The following is a 27,312-nucleotide window of genomic DNA, read 5'->3' as shown; positions in this document are numbered from 1 at the left end:
GGATGGAATGGGAGATCATTATGTTCAGGCGCAGGCCCAGAAAGGTAAGCACCACACATTCTCATTCATTTGTGGAAGCTAAATAAACTCATCTCATAGAAGTCAAGAGCAGTGGTTATCAGAGACCAGGCAGGACAGTCAGTGGAGAAAGGGATGGATGGGGAGAGGCTAGTTAATGAGTACAAAAGCACTAATAAATAGGGAAGATCTGTTCTATAAGTTCTATAGTACAATATGATGATGATAGCTAAACAATAATTTGTTACTTATTTCAAAACAGCCGGAAGAAAGGGTTCTGAATGTTTCCAATACAAAGAAATGATCAACATTTCAGGGAATAGGTGAGCTAATTATCCTGAATTGATAACTACATATTGTATCTGTGCATCAAAATGCTACATTATACCCCATAAGTATGTACAGTTATTATGCATCTATTAAACTTTTTCTTAAAAATTATACTTATTTCTATTAAAGTCCATCCCACAGAGATGGGTTTAATGTCGAACTAAATATCTGTCCACATGAGCAAGTTAGTTGAAGTAGCTCTTCTCAGAAGAACTACCACGTTTTATAGCACCTCGGAGGACAGCACTGTAGGTGTTGATGCAACTGTATGCATGGACTGAGGTCATGGATGCAATCTGTCCTTCCCTGCCTTATTCCCTTATTCCTGGCAAGTGTTGTTCCCAGGTGGTCTCTCACATGCAAATCTAAGAATCTCGGTCTATCCCAGGGAAACCTGGCCAACAGCAAGCACCCCCTACCAACCATGGCTCCATAGTCACAAGGATTTGTGGTTGTTTACTTGGGCCTGAGGAGCATGGACATGGCTTCATCTACAACCTTACTTTTGCCATCTGCTCTGGGCTCTGCCTGTTCTCAGAGCCTGGAAGACCGCAGGAACCCCAGAGCTTACATACATTTACAAAGCACTCCCAATAGGCTGGAAGCTGCCAGAAGCACTTCACGTGCCGAATCTCATTTAATCATTGAAGTCCTGAGGGAAAGGCACAATTAATTCTATTTCTTAAGAAGAATAACCAAGTCTCAGAGATAGCAACTAAGTTGCCCAAGGTCACACAGCTACTTGATGGCTGAGCTAGGAATAGACTCTTGGCATTCTTGACTTTAAAACCAATGTTCTGCACCAGCGCACCATTTCCTTCCACTTTTGCCAGTGCCTCTTTAATAGTCCCTTGGTTTTATAACCCCTTCGCCCCATTTCTCATCACTGCAGTCCTGGATCGCTCACTTGTCTAGACATCATTTAATCATTTGTACACCAAGTCTGGCGCTCATACCGTATCAAATCACAAAGTTCTCACCTTTCCTTAGTCATATCACACACAGAGCTACACAAAAACACAATTTCAGAGCAGTCCTCTGAGATTTCATTCATAATTTTAAAATAGTTTAAACCTACATGCTACATGCTAACATTTCTAGCACCTTCGCAAGGGTCGCTTGCACAGCTCCTCCAGATAGAAAAGGAGGTTTTGCAAATAGGCCTCTGTGAACCCATAATGTTCCTTTTTTTTTTTTTTTGCCAGTCCTGGGGCTTGAACTCAGGGCCTAGGCACTGTCCCTGAGCTTCTTTTGCTCAAGGATAATGCTCTACCACTTGAGCCACAGTGCAACCACTTCCAGCTTTTTCTGTGTATGTGGTACTGAGGAATCAAACCCAGGGCTTCATGCATGCTAAGCAAGCACTCTACCACTAAGCCATATCCCTAGCCCTATAATGTGCCTTTTAAATTTTATTTTTATTGTTATTGTTACTGTAGAGTTGATATACAGAGGGATTATAGTTACTTGAATCAAGTAATGAGTAATGTGTATAATTCTTTTTGAACTATGTCTCCCCGTCCGTCACTTTCTCCTGGATTTTCTCTCCTGTGCCCACCCACAAGATACCAGTCCATTTTCCACATAGTGTCTTGTGAGTATCACTGCTGTATTTGCTTGCCCTTGTTCCACCTTTCTGGGCCTTCCCTAACCCTCCCAAATTAATGTAACTACTGCATGGATGGAAAAAGTGCCCTTCTGAAAAAACAACAGTTGAGCCAAAACTGCAGGAGCTAAGGGAGGGACCCAGGGACTCTGCAGGGAAAGAATGTTTCTGTGATGGTTCTCTACGTAGCAAGAGCATGCCTGGCCTCCATAAGGCCCAAGTGCAAAGCCAGTGTGTTTAGAGCAAGTGAAAGGAGAGCAGCAGATGCTGAGAAATGGAGCCAGGGCTCACAGATGAAGGGAACAATCCATGCAGTCCAGTGAGCTAGCTCCCAGTAAGGGGAGGGTGGAGGACTGACTTCTGGATTGGCAACACAGAAGCCACTGGTAACTCGTCCAGGAGCAGATTTTGTGAGAAAGGAAGAGAGAGAGATGAATGCCAAACTAAGGTGACTTTAAGAGGAAAAGTTAGAAGGAAAACAACCCAGTGAGAAGAAGCTAGCTCTCCATGTATAGTTTTGCTGCAAAATGGAGAAAAGATGTGGGGGTTAGCTAACGGAAATAGGCTCAAGAGGAGATTGTGTTGGTTGGTTAGTTGGTTGGTTTTTGCTGTTCCTGGGGCTTGAACTCAGGGCCTGGACACTGTCCCTGAACTTTTGTCTCAAGACTAGCCTTCCACCAACTTTGACCCACAGTTCCACTGCTGCTTTTTTTTGTGATTAATTGGAGATAAGAGTCTTTTCTGCCTGGTCTGGCTTTGAACTGAGATCCTTATATCTCAGCCTCCTGAGTAGCTAGCATTACAGGCACGAGCCACTAGCTCCTAGTTTCAAAAAAAGACTTTTTTTTAAGATTAGAAAAAAGGATAAGATACTTGGATGCTCATGAAACTAATCCAATGGAAAGAAATAGAAAATGAAGACCAAAAAAGTAGAGAACTGGTATGTTAAATATATGAACAAGTCAGAGGAGGTAGGACTAGAAAGGTGGGAAAAGTTGGAATAGAAGGCAAGCTATATAGATGGGGCAGGGCAAACAGAGGTAGCCTGGGCCCATGGGCAACTGGTAAGTCTAGCTTTAATGGGGAGATGTATATTAGGAGCTGTGGACTTCAGACCTTTACCATTTTGATATCATGCATGTGGGTTTTGGTGAAGAGACCAGACACATTGTTAAGATGAAGATGTCCAGTTTGTTTAGGCGTAGCAGCATTTGTCTCTTTTTCTATGATCCTATTTCTTCCATATCCACACCATTGCTTCTATTCTTTCTAACTTAACTCTACTTATAGATCTACCAACATGGAGAAAAAAGAAGCACTGGTCACATGAGCTACAAAGCTTTCCTCTGATTCTTTATCTGTCAATGTGGGAGCCCAGGGCCAGAGCAGCTCTGTGTCTCTACATTAGTCCTCTGAACTTGGTGTCCATGCATCTTCTCAGGAAGGACAGATCCACGCTCAGAATGCTGACAACACCATCACTTTTGAGTCCCACAACTGAGCACTGAATCAAAAGATCAAGTAACAGATGTCCTTGATAAGGTGGAGACGACAGATCATCCTTGGTGTCAGTGCTAGCAGAGAGAAGCTTTTTTTCCCCAACATGTACAGACAATTTGCTCACTTTGAAGGGAATAGTCCAGCAAAACATACCCTACTGGATATTGTCAGATGCCACAGAGTCCGAAGCTAGACTGCCTTGCCGTTGTGTCTCGATCTCACTCTGCTCCAAGGCCTACATGAATCCCTTTTCTCCCCAGAAAACCCTCCTTCCCCAAGTCCAGCCTCTGCTAGATTCTCCTTGTTCTGAGTTCTAATGCAACACCCTGCCCACAGTCTACATGGGGACGCGCCAGCACACGTCATTTTGCACGCTCACCTGTGGATGTGGTAGCCTCCTTGACTGCACTGAACATGTGCTGACGGCAGATGCTATTCCCTGCACATTTTGCTCATGTTTCCTGAACCTCAGCCCTGCTCCAGAATTGGTTTTAGCCATGTCCACTCGTCCAGGCCCTTCCAGCTGCCAAAATGCAGTGTCAGACACATGCCCTTCCCTCCCGGGCATTACTTCCAACACTGCTTGACAAAGAGAAACCTGAATCTTCCCTCTCTTCTTAGATCTCTTGACCATCACTCTTTTGTTAAAATATTTTTTATTGTAAAGATACTGTACAGAGGGGTTACAGTTACATGAGCAAGGTAATGAGTCCATTTCCTATGGAGCATTGTTACCCCCTCCTTTGTTTTTCCCCTACCATCCCTTCCCTTCCCCCCAACTCCTCCCTCCCCCAAAGTTGTAAAGCTCGTTTTCAACATAGTGTCTTATACATCTCATTGTTACAATGGGTCAACCTGTATTCTTTTTTTTTTTTTTTGGTCGGTCGTAGGGCTTGAACTCTGGGCCTGGGCACTGTCCCTGCGCTCTTCAGCTCAAGGCGAGCGCTCTACCGATTGAGCCACTGCGCCACTTCTGGTTTTCTAGTGGTTTTTATTGGAGATAAGAGTTTCAGATCTCAGCCTCCTGAGTAGCTAGGATAATAGGCATGAGCCACCAGCGCCTGGCTTATCAACCTGTATTCTTGTTTCAGCATTTTGTTATTTCCCTTCCCCTCCCCAAATTAGAAAAATAGAAGGTCAAAAGCTATGTACATATGACCATATAAAACGATGCTAAGCGAAATAAACCCCAAGATAGGAACATGGAGGTTTTTTCTTTGTCGCTGTTGTTGTACTATGTGATTTTTTTTGTTTGTTTCTTTGGTATGTTCTTCTCCCATGGTATAACTCCTGTTGGCCATCATTCTTGATATACTAAGATTGGGTCTCCTCTGGTAATGAATCTCTCCATAACTCTCCTTTCCTCTCTGCCACTGCTTGAGTTCCAGCTCCCTCCATGTCTGTCTGTCTGTCTATCTATCTTTCTTTCTCCAAGCTATATGACCTTGTTAGCATTTTCCACTATTAGCCCTTTTAACCCATAGGAGATTTTCCACTTGCCAGGCATGCTTTCATTTTATGGTTTATTTAAAACTCGTTGTGAAGATGAAGTAGGAAGTAATCCTGGCTCCAGGGGACAGATGGAATGACCCACTGGGATTGTGCCATGTCTGTCCTCAAGAGGAAAGTGGCAGAATGTATTTGTCTGAAGTGAATTTCTGTCAACCTGGGCTCACAGCCAGTGTGCAGAGAGCAAGCTTTCTCCATTAGTAACGTGCAGTGGAAGTGCTTCCCTGCTCAGCATTCTTGCTCAGGGAAAAAGCAAAACACCTTCCTTTGAATTTTCCACTTTACTCAGACATACAAACAAGGAAGTAAACAGGAGGCCAGCCATTTAAACAGCTGGAGGAGTCCAGAACCCTGTTCATTCCTGCTGCTTTGAGAGTAAGGCAGAGCTGGCGAAATCAACAGAATTTGGCCTCCTCTATAGTGAGACTTGTTTTCTCTCTTCTTTATGACATGCACACTCACATACACATGCAAAGAGAGAAAGAGAAACAGAGCTAGAGACACACAGACAGACAGACACAGAGAGATGGTAAGGGCACAAAAAATTAGCAGAAATTCTTTGAGAGTATCAAATTGAGTCTCTCCTAACAAACACTGAATACCTTCCTTTATAGAGAATGGGTGTGTCCACTGGGGAAAGAAACAGTAGAGGAAAGCAAGTTACATCAGAAGGAATATTTATCTCTTTCTTCAGCTAAAAGCCTCTACAGTGACAAGTCTGTTGGGGAGAACAAGCAGAAGCCCAGACTTTCTTGGTGGAGCCAGTCCATCAGCAAGAGGGCTTTCAGCCCACAGGTCAGTCTTTCCTGCCACAGCTAACACTCACTGATGGCCCTTTGCTTGAGAATGTTTTTTGTTTAGACTCGGATGCATGGATCTAAGTAGGAGTAGCATGGTCCTTTACTAGAAAATTAGGAAGAGGAAAGCACTGGACAAGAGATCTGGGAATATGGTCATACCACTGGATACCCTGGAATAAACATCCCTATCCACTTCTGCAACCTGGCAATTCACATCCAGAGTCTCAAACCCATCCCTGCTGGACCTCTAGGATTACTTTGACAATCAAGGCAAGCACCAACAGTGACACAATAATGTGTCCATTTGTCTCTGTGGCCTGCTACAACAGGGGCAAATAAAAGCAAAAGAAATGCACACAGAGAGGAATGGGAAGCTGAAGAGGCATCTGTGGTACCTCTTCTATCCATAAATATCATCTTACTGAAGTACTTTTAACAGTGCAAAATGGTTTCAATACGTTGTTACTTAAAAAAAAAAAAAAAAAAAACAGGACCACAAGTGTATAAGCAGAATCTTTCCAGGAAAATCCAGTGAGATGAACACTTAAAGATAAATGCACTTTAAGCATTTTGCTGCATGTGTATCTCAGAAGAGTTCAACACATGTAAATATAGTATGAGACCAATTCTGAAGAGTAGGTACATAGCGTTTCACACAATTATTTCCTTTTCATGTTTTTTTTTTTTAACAGTTCCTTGCTTTTTCAGAATAAACCTGGCCTCTGTCTGCCCTTCTCTTGGGTCTTGGCCCTGCAGCTCTTGTCCCTTACTGCTAGAATGCTTCAGCCCTGCAGATCTTCATGTGTCCCAAGGTATCTTCCTCTGTATCTGTGGTTCCACTGCCAGAAATCCTGTCCTCTTCTGCTTTCCCTTGACTGAATTCTTTCTTTGTACATTTCTATTGTAAAAATGTTGTACAGAGGGGTTACAGTTACATGAGCAAGGTAATGACATTTCCTATTGAGCACTGTTGCCTCCTCCTTTGTTTCACCCCTACCATCCCTTCCCTTCTATCTCTCAGCTCTTTTTCTTTCTGAAACTCAGCTCAATATCACTACCTCTCAGAATCCTTCAGGGATCTCCTGCTTCATGAGAGGAGGTCAGGTATCATCACAGCCTGTAATTACAGGTTGATTTGGTAATTATCTATCTATTGACCACTAAGATCTTCTGGTTTTAAGATAATGCTTTACCTATCGTGATGCTCCCAGCACTCAATATAATGCCAGGTCATTCGTGAGATCTCAAAAAGCAACTGAGAGAGGTTCTTCCCATTCTGTTGTCAGATGGTCAGCTTGTAAAACGCCAGGCAGTGTCTTTCCCCTTTCCCTTTCCCAGTGTAGAGAGGTAGTGCTGTGTCATCTGGGTGACAGGGAAGGCAGCCTTCCCTCTGTCCTCCGCTGCCCTGTGGGATACAGACTCAGAATCTTAGCAGTACAAATCAACCAACAAGCAATAAAGCCACATAAATAAGCAACTGTCCATAAAGGAGCATTTCTGCCACTCAAACCCTTTGGATTCAATTTAGTATAGGCAATCTCCTTTAGGGGGCAAGGAGATTGAATAGTTTTAAGGTCCATAAAACAGATTATAAACTGCCACAGAAGAGTGGCAGAGTATATTGTGGGCTGGATGGCCTGCCTGTGAGGGCCTTAGTATAAAAATAAAGCAGAAGTAAGCCCAAGATTTCAACCAAACCCTTATTAAGAAAAAGATGTGAGTAGGAGAAGGGGAAGGACACTTGTGTTCTTTAAAGAGAGCAGAAGTGCAAAGGAAGAAGGAAAATGTGGGAGGAATATGCAAAAGCAAGAGAGAGTTAAAGAAGGAAGCATGGAAACACAAACAAAATGGTGGCATACAGAGACCAAAGGGAAAATCAAGGGGTAATGGGAGCATGGACAGACAGGAAGGGACTGAACTAGCAAGAAACCTGAGCCCTCCTCCCTTTCCTCAAACAAGTACTCTCTGAGTGAAGTGTTTAAACCTTTAGAAATAAATCCCTCTGGGTAATATGTATGGATTTGAAAGCAAGATACCTTGAGACTAATTTGCCATAGTCCTTGTGGGCTATTTATTCTCTTTGGGAGGGAAAACAGTACAGTGGTGTTCTGCTCAGGCCAGAACTCATGAATATGCTTTCAGTGCAGGAAGCAATGGGGGGCATTAAGGGGGGATGGGATCAGCAGAAGTAAACACAGGAAGAATATCCAAGGATTCCATCAGCAGGCTCCTGGGCCTCCAGGGATCCAGCCAACAGGTTATTAATAATACATACTACAAGCTTTTATTTTTATGATAGCTCCAGAGGAAGACACACACTCAACAATCATCATCTCTGACCTTATCACATCCCCTCCAGGGTGAGAACAAACCACCACACGGCTATAAAGAACTCTGTGCTGTTTAGAAGGGTTCCCCAGCATTAGTGTATTTGATCAGCCAAACAGCTGGGTGATATGGACAAAAGACAGATGTGACATTCTCATAGTTAAATGCCTTGCCTGAGGTTACTGCTATGGGTTGAACAGTGGCCCTTAAGAAGATGAGCCGATGTTCTGATCCCTACACAAATGCAATCTGACTTGGAAATAAGGTCTTTGATGATGTAACTGAAATGTGGGGTAAGGCAAACTGGTGGAAGGTGGGCCTTTACTCCAATATGACTAGTGCCTTGCAAGAGGAGAAGAGACACGGAGACAGGCACACTCAGAAGCCTGTTCTGTAAAGAGGAGAAAGAGATTGGAACTATGTAGCTCAAGCCAAGGAACGTGGTCGATTGTCCAGAAACCATGGAAAGCCAGAAGAAAGAGCCTGGCTCTGCCAATACGTTGCTGGTGGACGTCTTGTCTCCACAGCTCCGAGCCAATCAATCTGTTACTTTAAGCCGAACACTTTGTGGGACTTGGTTCAGCAGCTGTGGGAAACTAAGAGCCTCATAGGTAGGAGCTGTAGGGTGAGCCTTAAGTTTTGGTTCCCTCTCTTCATACCCAGAAATGTCCTAATGGCTCTGATAGTGGGCCTCACCTCGTCACTCAGCTGTCCGTCTGCCCACTTGCCCTGCTGGAGCAAATTCTTTTCTCCGAGACCCCCAGTCACCTCTCTGCTTACCAAAGTCCCTTCATGTAGGGCTGGAGCCCCCCACACCCCAGCACCAAACATTGCCACTCCAACCCCTGCAACCTTCATTACTTTCCATTTCTCTGCACAACGGCTTCAGTAGTGAGTGAGGAAAAGCTCTACTATCTCAACAAAACTTTGTTACAGAAACTGTAGATCTTAATTTGGCATTGTGTTAAGATATATGTATAATATTGTATATAAATACCTAATCCTTAGGTTCCTTAGAATATGCTTACAAAGTGCCCTGGAGATCATCCCATCTCCATTTAATACATAGGGAAACTGAGGCTCAAATGAGTTTAAAAAAATATGCTTCAGTTTGTCTAGGAACAAAGGAGTAGGACATGAATCAAAAGGCTTTACCCAAAAGTCCATGATGATGTTTGGGGGCATACAGCAAGATCATTAGGTCAGTAGCATATAGTGTGTGTGTCGGGGGAGGGGTGTTCTCTGAACTTCACTGGCGGTGTGACAGATGAAGACATTTTGTCCTTGAACTTTTTCACCTGAGTCTCCCGTTCACCTTGTGTGGGCCAACTTGAACCCAGAATGCCTCTAAGAAGGACTGAAGATGGCAATCTGGTTCAAAGAGAGTTTTTGACGTTGCATTTTACCTAATATTTTATACAAGACTGAGCAATAGGTGTCCTAATGAGAGAAGGGACAGAGATTCTGAGTCTACAGGCTCCCCACACCATTCTTGCTACTGTGACTGGGACTCAGATCTGTTCTGTAGTTCATAACCTAATGACTTACTGAAGTTCTGTAGTTCAAACTAATGACTTACTGCAGCAAAAAGTCAAGAGACAATACCTTTAAACCTTGATTTTCAGCTTTTATGGGAAAACTGGATCTGGTAACATTAAGCCAGTTCTTTCACAGCATCAGAGCTGAAGCTGAGCACTGACACAAGTTACCCCTGGTCCCCACCCCTCCCTATCATACCACACAGGAGCTGCGAGCTGCGTGACAGTGGCTTGTATATCCTTCCCACAGGGTTGCTTTTCTTATATGGGACTCATTTCACTCTTTTGAGTTACCTGCCTGGCCTGTAATCTTTGTTTCTGAGATAAGGCCTTGTTACCTAGCTACTTCCAGGCTGTTTGGGAGCTGGCTATGTATTCCAAACTGACCTAAAACTTGAGATCTTCATGATTCTTCCTCCTCAATGCTAGGATAACAGGCATGAATCACCATACCTGACTAGAGTAAATGTTTTCATATGTGATCAGTGGCCCAACATTTTAAATGTTCCTAATGCTTAGGAACAAATACTTATAAGAAGTGTTTACTTTGAAAGCCCAGAAACATAGCACAAACAGAGGTGTTTTTTTTTTCTCACTGTACTAAGATGGAACCGATTATGAAGTTACTTTAGGGCAAGAAAAGAGGATTAAACCAGATATGGTTTTGCATACTTATAATCCCAGTAGACAGAAGACAGAGGTAGGGAGATAGAAGTTCAATAAGACCCTATCTCAATAAACCAAAAAGAAGAAGTAAGAGATGGAGAAGGAAGAAGAGGAGGAGGAGGAAAAACAGGAGGGAGAGGAAGAGGGGGTGATCATCTTGTGAAGTAGGATTTGAAGGAGTTGCTTTTAAGATGAATCAGTCATATTTACTGCATTCAGAAAACATGTAAATCCTTGACTTCCAGAAGAAAGACCACTATAACTAGATCCAAAGTTGGGGTGTGTGTGTGTGTGTGTGTGTGTGTGTGTGTGTGTGTGTGTGTGTGTGTGTGTGTGTGTGTGTGTGTGTGTGTGTGTGTGTATGTGTGTGTGTGTGTGTGTGTGTGTGTGTGTGTGTTTATTCATGGATGAAAAATATATAAGCAGTTATCAGGAGAGAGGTTAGCTAATTCATAGTCTTGTACATAGCCTTGGGATGACCACCCATCATATTTTCCCCCTATTTTAGGCTTAACTAAGTTCAAAACAGTACCTTGTTTCAAATGATCCGCTATGAGGGACCTCACTTCCACAGAAGCCTTCCACTACTTCACATGAGAGAGACACATGGGAAGGACTAATTCCTAGTGACACAGAACGCTTGTGATGAGAAAGCACTCAGACTCATACCACAGAAACATGACCCATTAGCGCCAGAGGAGTGAGTGCAAGTCCTGGTTCATCACTTTCCTGATCTTCACTTTCCTCCACTTGAAAATTCAAATATTTCTGCCAGGCACTGGTGATTCATGCCTATACACCTCACTACTCAGGAAGCTGAGATCTAAGGACGTGATTCAAACCCAGACCAGGTAGAAAAGTCCATGAAACTCTTATCTTCAATTTACCAATAAAAAGCCTGGAAGTAGGAGTATAGATCAAGTAGTAGAGTGCTAAGCCTTGGCAAAAATGCCAAGGGAAAGTGCAAGACTCTGAAAGCTCAAAGTCCAGTACTGACACCCAGTATTCACATACACAGACACAGAGGAAAGAGAAAGGAAGGAAGGAAGGAAAGAAGGAAGGGAGGGAGGGAGGAAGGGAGGGAGAGAGGGAAGGTAGGGAGGGAAGGAGAGAAGGAGGAGGGATGGAGGGAGGGAGAGAGTGAAGGAAGGAGGGAGAGAGGGAAGGAGGGAGGGAGGGAGGGAAGGAAGGAGGGAGGGAGGGAGGGAAGGAAGGAAAAAGGGAGGGAGGGAGGGAGGGAAGGAAGGGAGAGAGGGAGGGAGAAAGGAAGGAAAGAAGGAAGGAAGGAAGGAAAAAATCCAAATATTCCCTTATTAACACCAAAGGATGATTTGGAAGATGCTGTCTTACATAGATGCCAGGTGAACTCTTATGGTAAATGACCAGCTAGAAGATACAGTCAATACACCTTAGGAAGAAAGCAATGTGTAATGCATTTTGCTCAAAATAATTCGGCTCTTGATATAAGATCCTAAAGGACTTCCTAATTGTTTACCAACCCAGCCAAGACAACTCCCCAAGGTTTCACGCCAGCCCTGTTCATGAGTCACAATATTCTGACTCACATTAAGAGTCGCTCACTCTTATTTTTTTTTCAATGCATTAATGAGCTACTCTGTCTTAGGCCTTTGGGACCTAAATGATGATTTTGTCCCTCTAAATTTTCTGCTCTGCCAATTCTCCAAAGGCCACTGGCATGGAAGTACTTGGACTGTTTTGTTCTCGTAAGATAGATTTCTGCTTCCATTCCCAGTATTGGCCATACCTGCTCAAACAATTTCCTTCTGTGTCTGCTATGCTTCTGTCCATATCTGATTTCATCAGGGTCTTTCCAGATGGTTAGGAAGATAGACACTGGTGTGGATGGAACCAATTGCCCTCTGAGCCTCTGTCTGGGTGGTTTCCCTGTCACCTCTCCTATATCTTGCAAACACTGAGTGCATCTCTGCCCAGCCCCACTGAGTGAGCCCTTCCCACCCCCACCCCCATCCCCTAGAACCAATAGCCCATGACCAGAAGTCTTGATGCTTTCTTTAATTTAACACTTCGATCATAAAATTATCTAGGCCTCCTTGTTCCACAGAGCTCTTTTTCTTTTAGTGGACAAATTAACAGTCTGGCTAATTAACAGGTCCTTTAAAAAATGTACACGTGTTGAGCTTTCACACTTAGGAGAGAATTGAAGAGGAAAGTTGCAGTTTTATAGGCACTATGGGAATAGCATTTTAGTCTGAAGCATGAGAGCCGATCAGGCTGTAGGCAACGTGTCTGTACACTTCAAAAAATAAAAAAATAAAAAAGTCTCCTTTGTCAAGACTACAGTGCCATATATTTATTTTCTTGCAGGAAAATTTTGTGACTTTTGTCTCAGCCAATGGTCCTGGTAAAGGCCCAGTGGCCAGTAGAAAGCAAAGGTCCCTAGAACTGCCTCAGTGCTGGGCAGAGATGACCTGTCATGTCTTAATCTGTGGTACCTAAAGAAAAGCATGAAATGTGATCACCAGATAGTGAGGTCCCTCCCGTGAATCAGTGCACTAATTAGCAGTGGCATTTGTCAGACTGGCTCTTGCAGCAAAAGGGCTGGAAAGCCGAATTAATTTAGCCATGCACTAAAGATGCTTGGCTTGTAAAAATAATCAACCTTCTCACCTTCTCTCTTCTAAGAAGATAAATTTCTGTTTGTGGTCTGTACTAGAGTTATACTTGGGTTCGCAAATTCTCAGGCCTACAGGTGCTGGTAGGCAGCTAATTTTAATGACTAAATAAGCCCAGTGTCAGAAACACAGCCCACTCTATCTACTCTTCCCTTTTCCCACACTTGGGGGAGACAGTTTCTTTTATGAGAAAAACAACAGTACAAAAGTGATGATAAACCCACAGCGAGCCTTGCTGTTGTGGAGACAATACAGACAGGGTAAAGTGTCAAACTACAGAGCGTACTTCAAGCCAAACCAGGACAAGAGTTGAACCAAGTGCCATGCAGAAATGCAGGTCATCTGGCCAAAATAGCTGACTTTCTAAGACAGATCACAAAGATGGAGACTCATATCAAATCTCCAGATTTTTAGATGTTGGTAATGAATCTTCAAAATGCATAAAGGATTTGCACTGAAGAACACATGTCTTACCACATGAGATGTGTAGAATTATCTTACAAGCTCTGTTCGTGCTAGCCCTTCTCCTCCAACAGCACCATAGATATATGGAGAAATTGAACATTTTCACATTTCAATTGGTTTCTTTTGGACTGGTTTTCTAGGGCTTCCTCCAAGGTACAGCCACTCTATTTGGGTTGTTCACTCACTTCTTACTTTCTCTCTGCAAATCTAGCAGGGATGGAGGAGATAAACAGCCCCATGGAGCACCCCGGCATAGGAATATAAAGATCAGGGAAGTCCCTGGGCCTCAGTATCAGATGGTAGCTGGTCAGTCTCAGACCAAGGACAGAATTCAAGACCTCACATCAGCTTGACTCCCTTGTAATGTTTCCTTCTTCTGGAAGAAAGCCCACAAGAGGCACCATGCCTTCCTCAGCTTAATACCTTTTGACCTTTTCATCTCCTCTTCTCTCTGCCTAGAGAAGCTCGACTCCTTGATCATTTCTCTTCTCTGAGTCCTCTGGCTGAATTGCTCAGGGTGACTGATGTTCTCTCCACTGGCTGTACTAAAGGATCACTAAGGTACCTTCTATGTTTTTCTTCTACCAAAGACAATTCAATGATATTTTGGTCCCCAAAGGTCCTCTGAAATGTTTCTTACTTAACATAACATCTAAAGACCAGAGCCTAGGACTTGATTCTTAACTAAATGGAAAAAAAACAGTCAAAACATTGTATTTTAAGCCCATGTCATTTTAAGAATGTGTTTGGATGCAAGTATTAGAAATCTGACTCCATGAGAAGTTGTTTATTTATCCCACATAACACTAAGTCTGCAAGGGGACATTAAAGAGTTGTAAGGACTCAAGAATGTCAGGATGATCTGTCCTCACTCTGTGTTTCTCTAGATCATCTCATCATGCTTCTAAGTCAGCTGCCACAGCTCCAGACAACATGCCTATATACCAACAAGCTGAGCAGGAAGAGATGAATAGAAGAAAAAAAAAGGATTTCCACTCATGACAATCTAGCCTTTTATTTAGAATCAAAATTCTCTCCAGAAGCTTCCAGAAAATAACTCCTTTCCTCTTACTGGCTGTAATAGTCCCAAGGATGGTTGAGTTGTGTGGGAGGCTGGAAAGGGAATTACTGTGGCTAGCTCATATCAATAATAACATACTCTAATATTGTCAAAAGAGATGACCATCTCTACCTTCACATTCCTATCCTTACCTGGGCAGAATCACAGCCTGGAAAATGGCTGATGGAACCTAGATATGAGCCGCAGCAAGTTGAGATTTATTAGTAATCCTTGGAAGAATAGGTTGCCATCATGAATGTTTACAATCATGTAAACATAGGGTCGGCTAACAATTGAGTTAGGAAGAAGAGGTCTATTAGGAGAGACTGGAGTATGGGTGTGGATAGAGTGAATCTGAGAGGCTGAATGAGCACCTGGCAGCTACTATATGCAATGACAAAGAGAAATTCAACACAAAACTTTAATAATAGCATCAGGGACATTAATTATGCAAAGCTCAGTATAACGAGAGCACCAAGTTAGTAGGCTATACCCTGGGGCAGAGCTGATAAGCACTTTTTCACAGAGGCCAAGTTTGCTGGGCAGAGGGGGAAGATCATCAAGAGAGTCCATTACTAAGAAATACTGGAAAGCCATTGATTTTTAGATACTTGTGCAAAACTCCTGGGTTTTGTAGAAAAGGGTCACTCCACTCAAATATTTTCTGGTAGAGACATAGGCAAAGAGTGATTGTAAAATATAGAGAAGAAGTTGACAGCTGAGTCACAAGATTTAAGACTCCAACTGGGTATGGTGGCTCAGGTCTGTAATCTCAGCACTCAGGAGGCTGAGGCAAAAGAATCATGAGTTGGAGGCCATCCTGGAATGGATAGGAAGTTCCAGGACTCAAAAAAACTAAGAAATAAATAAAAGATTCCAAGCTCTGGGACAGAAACTTTGAGGATCAGATCAGTAACGGAAAGGGAATCTGTCAGCACCTTGGACAGCTCAGCCATGGCGGGAATGCTTATGTACTGGGCTCTAAAACACTTTATGTTGAATGCCCACCTGTTTAGGCTTACCTGGCTCCTCCTGGTTCTTCCTGTCCATCACAGACCTACCTCCTATCACTCAAGAATAAAGAGGCCTTGACATTGTTACTATAGCTTCCTCCCCTCTTTAAGAAAAAGCAGTGATCTTCCTCTGTCCTGGATCTCTCGCCATTCATGTCAGCTGAATGATGGATAAAGGGGTTGTTGGACATCCGTAGGGGCCTCCAAGTTGCTCCAAGGCTCCAGAGCAGGGAGGGAAGACTGTTTGGCTATGGTGCTGGTTTTTTCTCTTCAGATTTTTCATAATTTTAACTCCTTTTATTTCCTGACTTAGTCACCAGGTCTGAATGGCAGCCAAAGCCCTGACAATATTAGCAAGAACATTTGATTTCTTTCAATAAAGTTGGAGACAGTCCTGAAAAATGATCAGTATTCACCCTAGATCTCTCTCTCTCTTCCTTCCCAAAGAACAGTCCTTCATCCCTTCCATGCCTGTTATCACAGCCGCAAGCAGCCTGCTTGAGCAAACAGTTTACTTCACTCTAGCTGCCTTTGGTGATATTTTTTTTCATTAACATGAATAACTTTGTTTCTTCCACAGAAAACAAAGAAGAAATTTTAAAAAAAAAACTCAAAAGGGGAAATTTTTAATCTTAAACAGAAAGCAGCTAGAATCTCTTAAACCCATAAAGGTATTCAAAATCAGTTCACAGAAAATGTGGAGAAAGCAGAAGACCCAGAGTCCTAAAGAGATAAAAGACAGGGAAACCAAAGCAATGTCTCAGGAGGAGGTGATGCGAGCGGTGATGGCTGAGGAATAAAGGATGTAGAAATGGAACTGAATGGGCAATGCAAATAAGAACCACAGAACACACCACAAAGGAATGGAGAGACTGGGACAGAGAGTTAGGCGCTACAGACAGTTCCTAAAGCTTTAAATGTTTGACCTTAGAAGTTAATGATGGAGAGATGTAAGGAAAAAGGTAAGAAAAGGGCAAGGGTAGCAATGAATTTTTTTAAATGAAATGGAATTTCATTTTTGTCTCATAAGCGGACACATGCTTGTGCACCTACATGCTCAATGAACTTCTCGTTTTCCTGGAGTTGTAGGTTGCCTTCATTACTTTGTCAAGACTGAGTTGCATACCAAACTTGATGTTCTAAAGTTGTGGTATGAAAGAGAATCCATTGGGCACAGAAGAACCACCATAACACCAGAAATATTTCTACAGAATGCAATGTATTTCCCTGATACCATAAATTCTTTAGCATTTTTGAGGCTAACATATTCTCAGGAAAAGTATGAATATTTTAGGATTATATTAAAAAGCAAAGCAAGCTATTTGCTAGCACTCAGATTCTGTAAGGTGCTGCTGTCCCCAGGAGAGCACAGAACCATGGGAGGTGACCACCTAGGTATGTAAGGAGTTATGGAGAAGAGTTCACAGACTCCCCCAGTGCTGCTACAGGGATGTGGCCTGGTTCCTAGCTTTGCTTAGCAAATTATTTGATGCTCACATTTCTTTCTCTCATTTTATCCTCTATGAGGTAGAATTGGTAAGTTTATTCTTATTTGGCTAATGAGGAAACTGAGACTACCAGAGGTAAAGAGACTTCCTCAAGGTCAAATGACTATTAAGGGGCAAAGCAGCATATTCTGGCATCGAATCCAATGATCATTATGTGATACTTTTCTGCCTGCCCATCAGTGTAGCGAAAGTGAACATGTATCTCCCTCTTCTTTCTGGTTCAATTTCATCCATTCAATTAATATTTATTAAGTGCTAGTCGCTTGAGAAAGGATGAAAAGACAGGGTTACTCTCTTAAATGAGGTTCCAGAAATTGCACAAATCAGAAAGGAGACAATGGTAATAGAGAATCACCTAGTGGGAAAGAAGCAATGGAGCTCACACTTGAAATAGAAATGGAAGTCTGAAGTCATCTGAGACAGCAAGAATCGCTGTCTCAGGTTCATCAACGGCATCTAAATATTGTAGGCATCTTTTTGAGAATAACCTGCCCTCAACAAAAGTTACAGTCTTTAGGCGGACAAGTGGGAGATGGATTATTCTTGCCACAGAGAACCAGTGTGTATAAGGCAAAATATCTGAGCAGTACTGGCAGCTTCAAGTAACTATCAATAGTTGTTTTCCTCAAAATAAAATGTGAGATGAGCCTGGAGAGATGGTGAGGTGAGAAAATGCCAACTCAATGAAGCTGTGCATCGCATGAGGGATTTCTTTTTTTACTGTGCATCTGTAGGTTCAGGGGTTCTATGCAGAAATGCTCTCAGAGGAATGACATGATCAGGGTCTGTGCGTTAGACATTCTGGCAACATCATAGACTTAGCCAATAGCTTGACAAAGAAGGAGGGGCTGAGATGAGGGACCCGTGAGAAGGTTGCATTGTAGCCATGGCAACGGATGAAGAGGACTAAATACTGAGTGGGTGGTGGAAGGGATGCATTCAAGGAGACATTTAGAAACCAAATCCATCGGGTTTTGTGATTGAAGGTAGAAATGAGGGAGAGAAAGCTACCCAAAGCAACACTAAAGGATCTGAAAAGAGGGAATACCTCCAAAAACAGAGGTTACATGGTGTTTACTTTTGGTCTCTCTTTTCTCAAGCCAGACTTGGATTACTTCTTCATTTCATCTACAAGAGTCCATCCAAAGTGGGACGTATCACCTGGTGTTTCTTACCCCTGTGCACACTTGCTTTGAGAATCTCAAGTAGGAGGTGTTCAAAACAAAAAATTGGGGGAAATTTTCCAAGTTTTCAAAATCCGATGGAAGAAGGAAATAGACACACAGATGGAAGTACAAAGGGGAAGTGATGCCAGTCTTTGTGCAGATTCCTTATAAACATGGCCACATACATTTGACTTTCTCCTTGTAGTTACATTCCCTCATGGAGGACTTTGAAGCGTTTCCTAACTAGGGACAGTCTTATTTCCCCACCACTTTGGTCTGGGCTCACCTTGTGACTTGCTTTGAACAATGAAATTCGGCAAAACTGACCTTGTACTTGTACAATTGTGCTGTATACAATGCATCCTGCCCAACATGCTGTATCAGCATGTCCGGGTTGGCCTGCCTGAGACCAAATCGTGCCAGCCAGCCAGCCTAGAGCCCACTTCTTCTGACTCAGTTGTAAGAGTGAGCTCCTGGGAATTAAAAACTTCCCAGCTGAGCTCAACTCGCAATGTCAGCTCAGAAACTTAGGTGGCTAAATAAATGTTGCTTTAATGCACTAAAGTTTGGGGTTGTTAAAAAACCGAAAGATAAGGATATTTATATTGTTCAACTATGTGTTAGTTGTTGGAAGGGGGTATGCCATGAGAATCCACCCCTGTATACAGTCAGTCTAATCATGTATGCATACATGTGGCCCTACAGGTGTTTTCACATACGTTTATATTTTAGGTCTAATTTCCACAAATGAGAGAAAACATAAGCCCTTTGTCTCTCTGAGTCTCTTGTCTGAGGTGGGTGTGGTTTAAGGGGAAGGGGTGAATAAATGGAGAGAGGGACCATGAGCTAGTATGATGTAATACTCAAAGTGCATACGTGAAAATAGAACTAGGACATGAAGGAATGGGTGAGGTTGGAATTGATGGAGGGAACAATGGAAGGGCTGACACTTACCAAGATGCATTGTATTCATAAACTGACATGTTGAATTGAATCCCCTTTGTACAACCAAAAACTAATATAAATAAATAAATGTCACAGGGGGGAGAAAAACTAAAAATAAATTATGTTTGTAAAAGGAACATGTAAGCCACTCTTCCTTGGCACTTTTCTTTATTGGTGCTAGGGATTGAACCCAAGCTTCACAGATGCAGAGTAAGAAAACCCTGTACCCCTAAGCTACACACAGCCCACCCTCCCTACTTTGAATGAAACTGGTGCTGCTGACAGGAAGTATTGATTTTCACACAGACAACATCATTTCCTGCTGTATACACATGTATCTGTCGTTCAAATAGTGAGAATACCTGCTCCAAAGGATGTCAGAAGGTGAGCAGGTCATATGTGGCCTAGGGACCTGGGACCGGCTCCACCCCTGCTGGAGAGGAGGAGCATGGGGAAGGACAAGAGCTCCACAGGCTTTATGTGTCCCAGAACTGCCTGCTACTAAGCAAATGCTATTTCAAGCCCTGGGACTCAAGTAGTCTAAACCTCCAAGGAAAAGTGTGTGTGTGTGTGTGTGTGTGAGAGAGAGAGAGAGAGAGAGAGAGAGAGAGAGAGAGAGAGAGAGAGAGAGAGAGAGAGAGAGAGAGAGAGAGAGAGAGAGAGAGAGAGAGAGAAATAGAAATAAAAAATTCATTTAAAAGTGTATGTGGACATTTTATAAATTGCTCTGTTTGCTGGGATATTTTAGAATTTAAAATTAAATTTTTTAACCTGGTTAAAGAAAGTTTTTTTTTTCTTGCTGTAATAACGTTACTTTCCTCTTCACTTTTCCGACTGTCTCCAGGGGATCCTATGTTAATATTGCTTTTTCTGCTCACTACTCTATAAGGAGATACAAGGTCAGCAGCACCATATTTAATATATTCTTGTTTGGCAGCACTTCATTTCATTCAACAAATCTTATTAAGCATCTTCTATAAAGCAGGTATCGTTTCGGACAACAAGGATGTAGCAATGATCAGAACATGACCCTTCTCACAGAGCGTACATTCCAGTGGTGGAGAATAAAATGTAAATAACAATGGTGAGAAAGACACATACCATAAAATAAAACAGAGCCTTGTCAGGGATTAGCAGGACATTGAGAGGGCTCTTCTGCACAGGAAGGTCAAAGAAGGAAAGCTGGGACTGTGCCTGGATGAGGGAGCTCTATGGGTAGAGTGCTATAGTGCGATCACTGGTTTTCTTGGCTATGTTTCTTTCCCCACTGTGACATCTTGGAGATAGGGACCATGTCTTCTTTTCTGCACCTGCAGACCCAGCATATAGAGGAGACTCTCATTGTTAATGGATAATGGATGAACAGAGGCACAGACGAATGGAGCTCGATAGATGAGTAGATGGACAAATGGGATGGATAGATAGATGCACGGACAGATGGATGGATGGATGGAATGGATGGATGAGGAGTAGGTGGGAAGGTGATGGATGTTTGTGTGTGGAGATGAGTGGACAGATGGATGTGTATGTGTGTGTATACAGATGGATGGATGGAGATGGTTGGGTGTAGATAGATAAAGATGGATCCTCCTCACAGCTTAGCATCTAGTAATAATCAGTCAACATTGTAGGAACTGCCATTACAGTGAGGATACTCAAAATCATATTCTGCTCTACCCCCAAATCCTTTTCTCTGATAAATCTCTCCTTTATTCCAAAGTAATTATCTGCCATATCAGATTGTTGACCAACCTGTTGTTTTTTTTATTCATTGTTTATCTGTCTCCGTCACCAGAATGGAAGCTTCTGGAGGACAGTGGCTTCAGATGTTTTTCTAGTTGTGGTAACCCAAGCACACAGGAAGTCCAGAAGCTGATGCGAAGGAGCCACATGTCTGCAAGGGACTCTGCCCACCTTAGTTTTTCTAAAGCCTAGATTGTGTCTAGATTGCTTTGCTGACTGTATTCTGTCTGCTTTGGGGATGAGCCATCCGTCATCTGTTCCCTGCAAAGGTTGGAGGTTACTCTCTTGAGTAACTGACATTTAAAAGCACATCGTATTTTGGGCAATCTAAAAATTCAAGCCAGCTTGATACAGAGAGAACACAGAAGCCAGAAATAGAATACTTCAAAAATAGAGAGCAATTCTGGTTTGTAAATAAACATTAAGTTGCTTCTATATTACTTAATAACATTGTTAATTAATCCCTCAATAAAGCACAGAAAAAATCTGGTAGAACATATATTGACATTGTGCTTTGCCAGTGTTTTTCTTTGCTGTGTGTCAGTCACTGTGGGTACATTTCCTGTACTGTCAGTCATCCATACCCACCACCAGTACCTGTCACGAACTCTGTCTCTCTCTCTCTCAACAGCTTCCTGATTGGCAGTGCTGCTCACTAATGCTCCGATTTCTTTGTAACCTAGTTAAGGTTTCATTAGCTTAACTAGGGTAGGGATATTCTTTTTCAGACAAATATCAGCCTTCTACCCAGGGTAATACACATTAGCTTAAATGGCTCTTTTTCTTTACAGGTCCATTGGAAGCTCCTATTCTGATTTCTCTGTAACCTAGTTAAGGTTTCATTAACTTAACTAGGCTGGTGATATTCTTGTCAGTTGAAATTCTCTTTCTGCCTGAAATTATCCACTCTCTTCTGGAAATGGCTACATTTTCTTCAGTCTAAATTAGATTAACTCATTTCAGACTATTCTCCTCCTCCACTGCAATTTGCCAAGATGGCCCAGAGATGGTCTCTTTCTTCCAGAATCCGGTCTTTCTTTCACCACTTGTTCCCAGTCAGCATGCCATGCCTCCGCTCCCCACAGACCTCATGCACATTGCCCATCTGAACTGCGGGTCAAACCCCACAGAGCACAGAATTTCTTCAGCCAGGAGTTTAGCCATAAAAAAAAAAAATCATACAATTTAGGCTTAATTGCAGAAGAGACTTTGATTCATTGATTTTGTAATCTTATTTTTTAGAAGAGCAAAATCAATTTTTTAAATGAAAACAACCCACAATGGCCCAAACCAAGTTGTTGTTTTTTTAAGATAAAACAAAAACAAAACAACAGAAAATAAAATGACCCCGCCAATAAAAATCTCAAAAGGAAGCAACGCATATTTAACTATGTTGCCAAATACGATTAGATTTATTTAAATCCTTTTCTTCCCCATCTCCTAACTATTATTTTTAAAGGCTCTGTAGTCATAGATGCAGACCTCTGGAAATTAAGTTTTGAAAGGTTTTATGACAGAGGTTATTTGTGCAATCATCTTTCCTAAATAACCAGTGAGACACAGCAAGCTTACCTCAGTGGTTTGTCCAGGGGGTGCATTCATTACATACATTTTCCACTTGAGTGAATTTCACAATTGGCAGGAATAGGGAGGAAAAAAGAGGGCAGACAGGAAGGAGTGTGGAAGGGAGGCAGGAAGGGGAGGGAGAGAGAAGGCAGAGGGCAGAAGGAAGGGTAGTGAGTAACAGAAAGAAGAGCGGGGTTTGGGCCAGTCCTTGTACAGAGACTTAATTCCTTGTGAGGCACAGGGAAGGAGCTCAAAGGAAACCATGAACCTGCTGGCCCAGGAAGTATTCCCAGTTACCATGGATCTCTCCACGAAGAGCATCTTGCTACACCAGTGTGTGATACCAGGGCTTAAAGACCAACTTCTGCACACTGTGGTGGCTATGGTCCGAATAGGGTTTGTCCCCTCTCCTCTGAAACTAATGTTGACATTTAATCCCCATCATCAGACACTTGGGGAAAGGACCTTTAAAAGAAGATTATACATCTGTTCCACAGAACACAATATTCATGTGACTAAAGGGTTAATGGTTATCTGGAGAGTGGATCTGGTATAAAAGCCAGCTTGGCTAGGTCTCTCTCTCTCTCTCTCTCTCTCTCTCTCTCTCTCTCTCTCTCTCTCTCTCTCTCTCTCTCTCTTCTCTCTATCTCTCTCTCCCTAGCCCTTGCCAAGCAATGCCCTGAGCTGCTTCATCATTCTGCCAACAAGAAAACCATCACCAGATGCAGCTCCTCAACCTTGGACCAGAAGCATGAGCCAAAATAAACCTCTTGTCTTTATAACTTACCCAGTCTGTGGTTCTACTCACGAATGCATCAGAAAATAGACCAAGACATTGGCTTCTAAACATAAGCCACATATTTCATCTGATGTTCAGCTGGCTGAACAGTGGCCTTCCGTCACTGCAGAACCAGGCCTGCAAGGGGTCCTTAGAAACTGACACCAGCCACTGATACAGCACAGACTCGAGAGATTTTCATCTTCCACCCTAACTTATGAATCTACCCACAATAGCATGACTATTCTCCTCACCATATTTAAATGTCACAAAACCTACCTAGAACCTTGTCTTCCTGACAGGACTCTGGTTCCTTATGGGGCAAGAAATATCTTGTCTTTCATTATGGATACTCACTTTGCAATCAAATGTACTTTTTAATGTTAAAGGGGTTATTTCTCTTAGCGTGTATATATTTTTATACACTATTATTATCTATGTGCCTTGTCGCTTGCTTGCTTGCTTTTCCTTTCTTCTATGTGGAAGAGAAGCATAAGGGACTCCATTAAAGATAATAATGAATTGTGTGTGTGTGTGTACACATCTCTATACCCTAGATCTAACATGGCTAAAGTAAGAAAAGGGAAGAAATATAGACAATGGTTTGTACTCATAATGGGCTAATATGCCATGTACAAAACTGGTCATGAGTTAAGTACTAAAGGTGGTTAATGTCCTAAAAGGGATTTTTTTCAGGTAACATTTTACATAAATACTAAAGTTGGTAATAACTTCCAAGACTCAAATTGTATCTAGGTCTTTTTTATTCTAAGACTTGATTTTTTAAAAACATGTTTCCCTTTTCTATATTTCTCTGTTTTGGTAAAGAGTTCCTATGCTCAGTATAGTAATTAAGTAAACACAGATAGGTAAGATCTGACCACATAAAACACAGTGAGTTTCCCACCTTCCACCACCTAGTGACTTCATGCCCAAAGGGCAGGTCTCAATTAATTATCAACTGTCTTAAAGTTTAAAGGTTAAAAATGTCAGTCTAGGCCAGGGGCTGGTGGATCATGCCTGTAATCCTGAGTAGCTAGTAAGCCCAGGCAAAAAAGTCCATCAGACTCTTGAGAACCAAAAAAGAAGGAAGGAAGGAAAGAAGGAAGGAAGGAAGGAAGGAAGGAAGGAAGGAAGGAAGGAAGGAAGGAAGGAAGGAAGGAAGGAAGAAAGGAAAGAAAGAAAGAAAGAAGGAAGGAAAAGCAATGCTAGTCTAAGGTTATAAGTCATGGTTAATATAAAATAATCAAGAAGGATCTTTTAAATGAACATTTGTAAGTTGAGTTAGTAATTAAGCTCTTTATCTTTTTTCATTATGACATAAATATCAATGTACTGGCCTTCTTCTGAATTTTCTATGAAATATCAACTATCTGAACCAAACTCATTACTTAATGAGGATAATGACCTAATGCTTGAATAGAACAAAAAGGATAGCATGACCTTCGTCAATATATCACAACTTATCTGGTGATAACAATACCATTGCTGTGACAATGTCATCTTTACTGTGGCATGGTCAGAGAAGAGAACCAGCCCTACAATGAGGACAGAAAATAAAACAGGGTACATACTTTTCTAGACTTTCTAAAAATCTATCTTCCAGTCTCCCAAGATGGACAGTTGTGTATAAAGACTTGATCATGGACTTAACTCTCTCATTAATTTTACTTGTAAACTTGGGAGATTTAGATACATAATTTTAGAGATTTAGATACATAATCTATTACTGATTTAGGTAATGCAGATAATAAATTTGTACCAATTTGTCCACGGTTGGGACAAATTGATTGTCTCTGACCTATAGATGTAAATAAAAGGGAAAGGATCCTAAACAAACCAGTAATGTAAATGAGAGCACATGGGTGCATTTGTAACTTCTTACTAACTTTAGGACACAATTTCTTTCCCAGCAGTCTTTCATGTCACATTTGTATGTTACCACTAGCTGTAAGGTGTTTGTAAAAGCAGAACTCATTTCTTCCCTATTTTTTTGTTAGCCATTCGTTCAAGTTCATTACTCAACTAATGGGTCATCACCAGAGATGTGACAGGGTCTTGTTTATCTCTTTAACTTTATGACGGAGACCACGGAGGCCTGGAAAGTTGGCTGGCTTGTCTCCAGTACACATCTAGCTGGTGACAGAACTACAGCTAATATCTAGGTCTTCTGACTCCCATTCTTGACTCTCCTCAATGACTTTCAAATAAATCTTTGAATCTCTAAGGTCCTAAGTTGCAAGTATAGGGCCTTCTATGTCTATCTTTATTGTTCTATATCTTAGATCTTTCTTACTAAGGATCTTTTCTGTAAAAGGAAATCATTAATGAAATCCAGGGCTCTGCAAGGTCATAAAAATCACATTTTAAAAACATTCCAAAGTGAAAAAAATGACTAAATATATATTGTGGAAAGTTACCACAACTCTTTATTGTAGAGTGGAATTTGATTGAAGCTGTATATTTTCCATGCCATTTGATGATACAGTAACTAAAGGACTATAGATCTGGAGATTGAATTTTCAGTCAAAGACTGAGACCAACACCTCCAGCTTGTGATCCAGAACAAAGTAGTTAACCACTCTAATGCTCAGCATCCCGATGTATAAAGTGGGACAGAGACAACCACACAACATCAAAGGTTGAATTAGATGATCCATGTTTATGACTGCCAGGACTAATACTGCCTTTCTTAGACAATGTCACCTTTCTATTGATGCCCGAGAAGGGAAGTTTAGGGCCAATGTTCTCTATTTTCAGACTTAACACAATTCAATATGCCCTTCCCTCTATAGTATAGACAGTGTGATTTTATTCCCAAGAAGTTTGAGAATCACAGGCTATATCAGAAGACCAGGGACTGAAACAGCCAGCCACACAATTGTCTCTAAAAGAACAAACCACAGGAAGCCCAGGGGCCTCAAAAAGTGTTCCCACCCCAGTTGTGGCCTGTGACAGGTCTGATTCTAGGCTGAGCAGCTGTGAGAAGGTCAGCCTCCTGGACACTAGTCTGGCCTTATGCTTCAAGGTTGCAAAGGAGGTCAACCATAGGCCATGGAATTGAAGAGTGCCAACTCACAAACCTGTCTGGGGGTGTGGGAGAGGACATTTAGCTTCGGGAAAACTCCAAGGCAGAATGTCAGGATCCGTCTGAGGGCACAGATGCATCTTGTTGCCTTTGCCCGCTTCAGTATAAGACATAATTACCATGCATGGCTTTGGGATAGGCAAGGCTAGGGCTCGTGGTACAGGGATGAAGGCAGGTCTACAAGGTCTACTTATGTGAATGAAGTGGAGGGCAACAGTTCTTCAAATGCGGTCCCTGGACTGGCAGCACAGAGCCTCACCGAGGAGCTTGTTAAAAGTATACATTCTTGGGCCTCAGCCCAGATCTACGGAGTCAGATACCCTGGAAAAGGGCTCCAGCATCTGGGCTTCAGCAGCTCCTCCAAGGCTGTCCCACTGAGATGAGATTGGCAAACCAGTGGTCTAAGGTATGTTCAGGCAGAGCAGCTAGACACGTGCAATGGAAAGCAAAATAATGACAGGAAGTTGGCATTCCGTCAGAATAGAGATCATGAGAACTCCACAGCGTGAAGTACCAGCCAGCGGTGGGCAGAGAAGTCGATCAAGCTGAGAGAAACTGAAGACTGATGCGCCGTAAGATAGGTCAGAGAATCTCACACCTCACTGATCGCAGAAACTCAAATTGGAAAAAAAAAAAAAAACAATCAAAAACAAAAACAACAAAAAACACAAAAAACTAGGAGTGATTGAGTCACGGGGATGTGAGAAGAGTTTGGTTAAAGTGGATCCTGAGCTTGCTTCTTCACTGTGTCTAAGGAAGGACATTATGTTTCAACTTGCCCCCAAAAAGATTCCTTGTTAATCAAGGGGCCAAACTTCCTTTAACCTCAATTAGTGTAAAGCATCAACTGAGAGTTCTGACCTTCTGGAAGGTCATCCAAACGACCCCAGCTACAAGAAGGAATTAAAGATAAAATAAGCCTTTGTAGCCAGGCACCAGTGGCTCACCCTTGTAATCCTTAGCTGCTCAGGAGGGCTTATTCCATAGGCCTATCCCAAGATAGTGTCCACTTAGAGGATCTAAGAAATTGC

The 27,312-nt window shown here is 42.2% G+C and overlaps 1 protein-coding gene and 1 long non-coding RNA gene across 2 annotated transcripts in view; one reads left to right on the top strand and one right to left on the bottom strand.

The window, feature by feature from the left end:
• Window positions 1–27,312, bottom strand: part of Tmem178b (transmembrane protein 178B) — a 379,241-nt gene that overhangs the window by 96,268 nt on the left and 255,661 nt on the right. The window lies entirely within an intron of this gene.
• LOC138810148 (uncharacterized) lies at window positions 10–1,932 on the top strand. Its single transcript, XR_011367044.1, has 3 exons — window positions 10–44; window positions 281–341; window positions 1,914–1,932. It is a non-coding gene; the product is annotated as an uncharacterized lncRNA (long non-coding RNA).

The sequence above is a fragment of the Dipodomys merriami genome, unplaced genomic scaffold (genome assembly GCF_024711535.1).
Source record: "Dipodomys merriami isolate MVZ:Mamm:240054 unplaced genomic scaffold, mDipMer1.0.p SCAF_5, whole genome shotgun sequence".
Classification (NCBI taxonomy): domain Eukaryota; kingdom Metazoa; phylum Chordata; class Mammalia; order Rodentia; family Heteromyidae; genus Dipodomys; species Dipodomys merriami.
The sequence above is the reverse complement of the archived record's forward strand: the minus strand, read 5'-3'. Positions and strand labels throughout refer to the sequence as shown.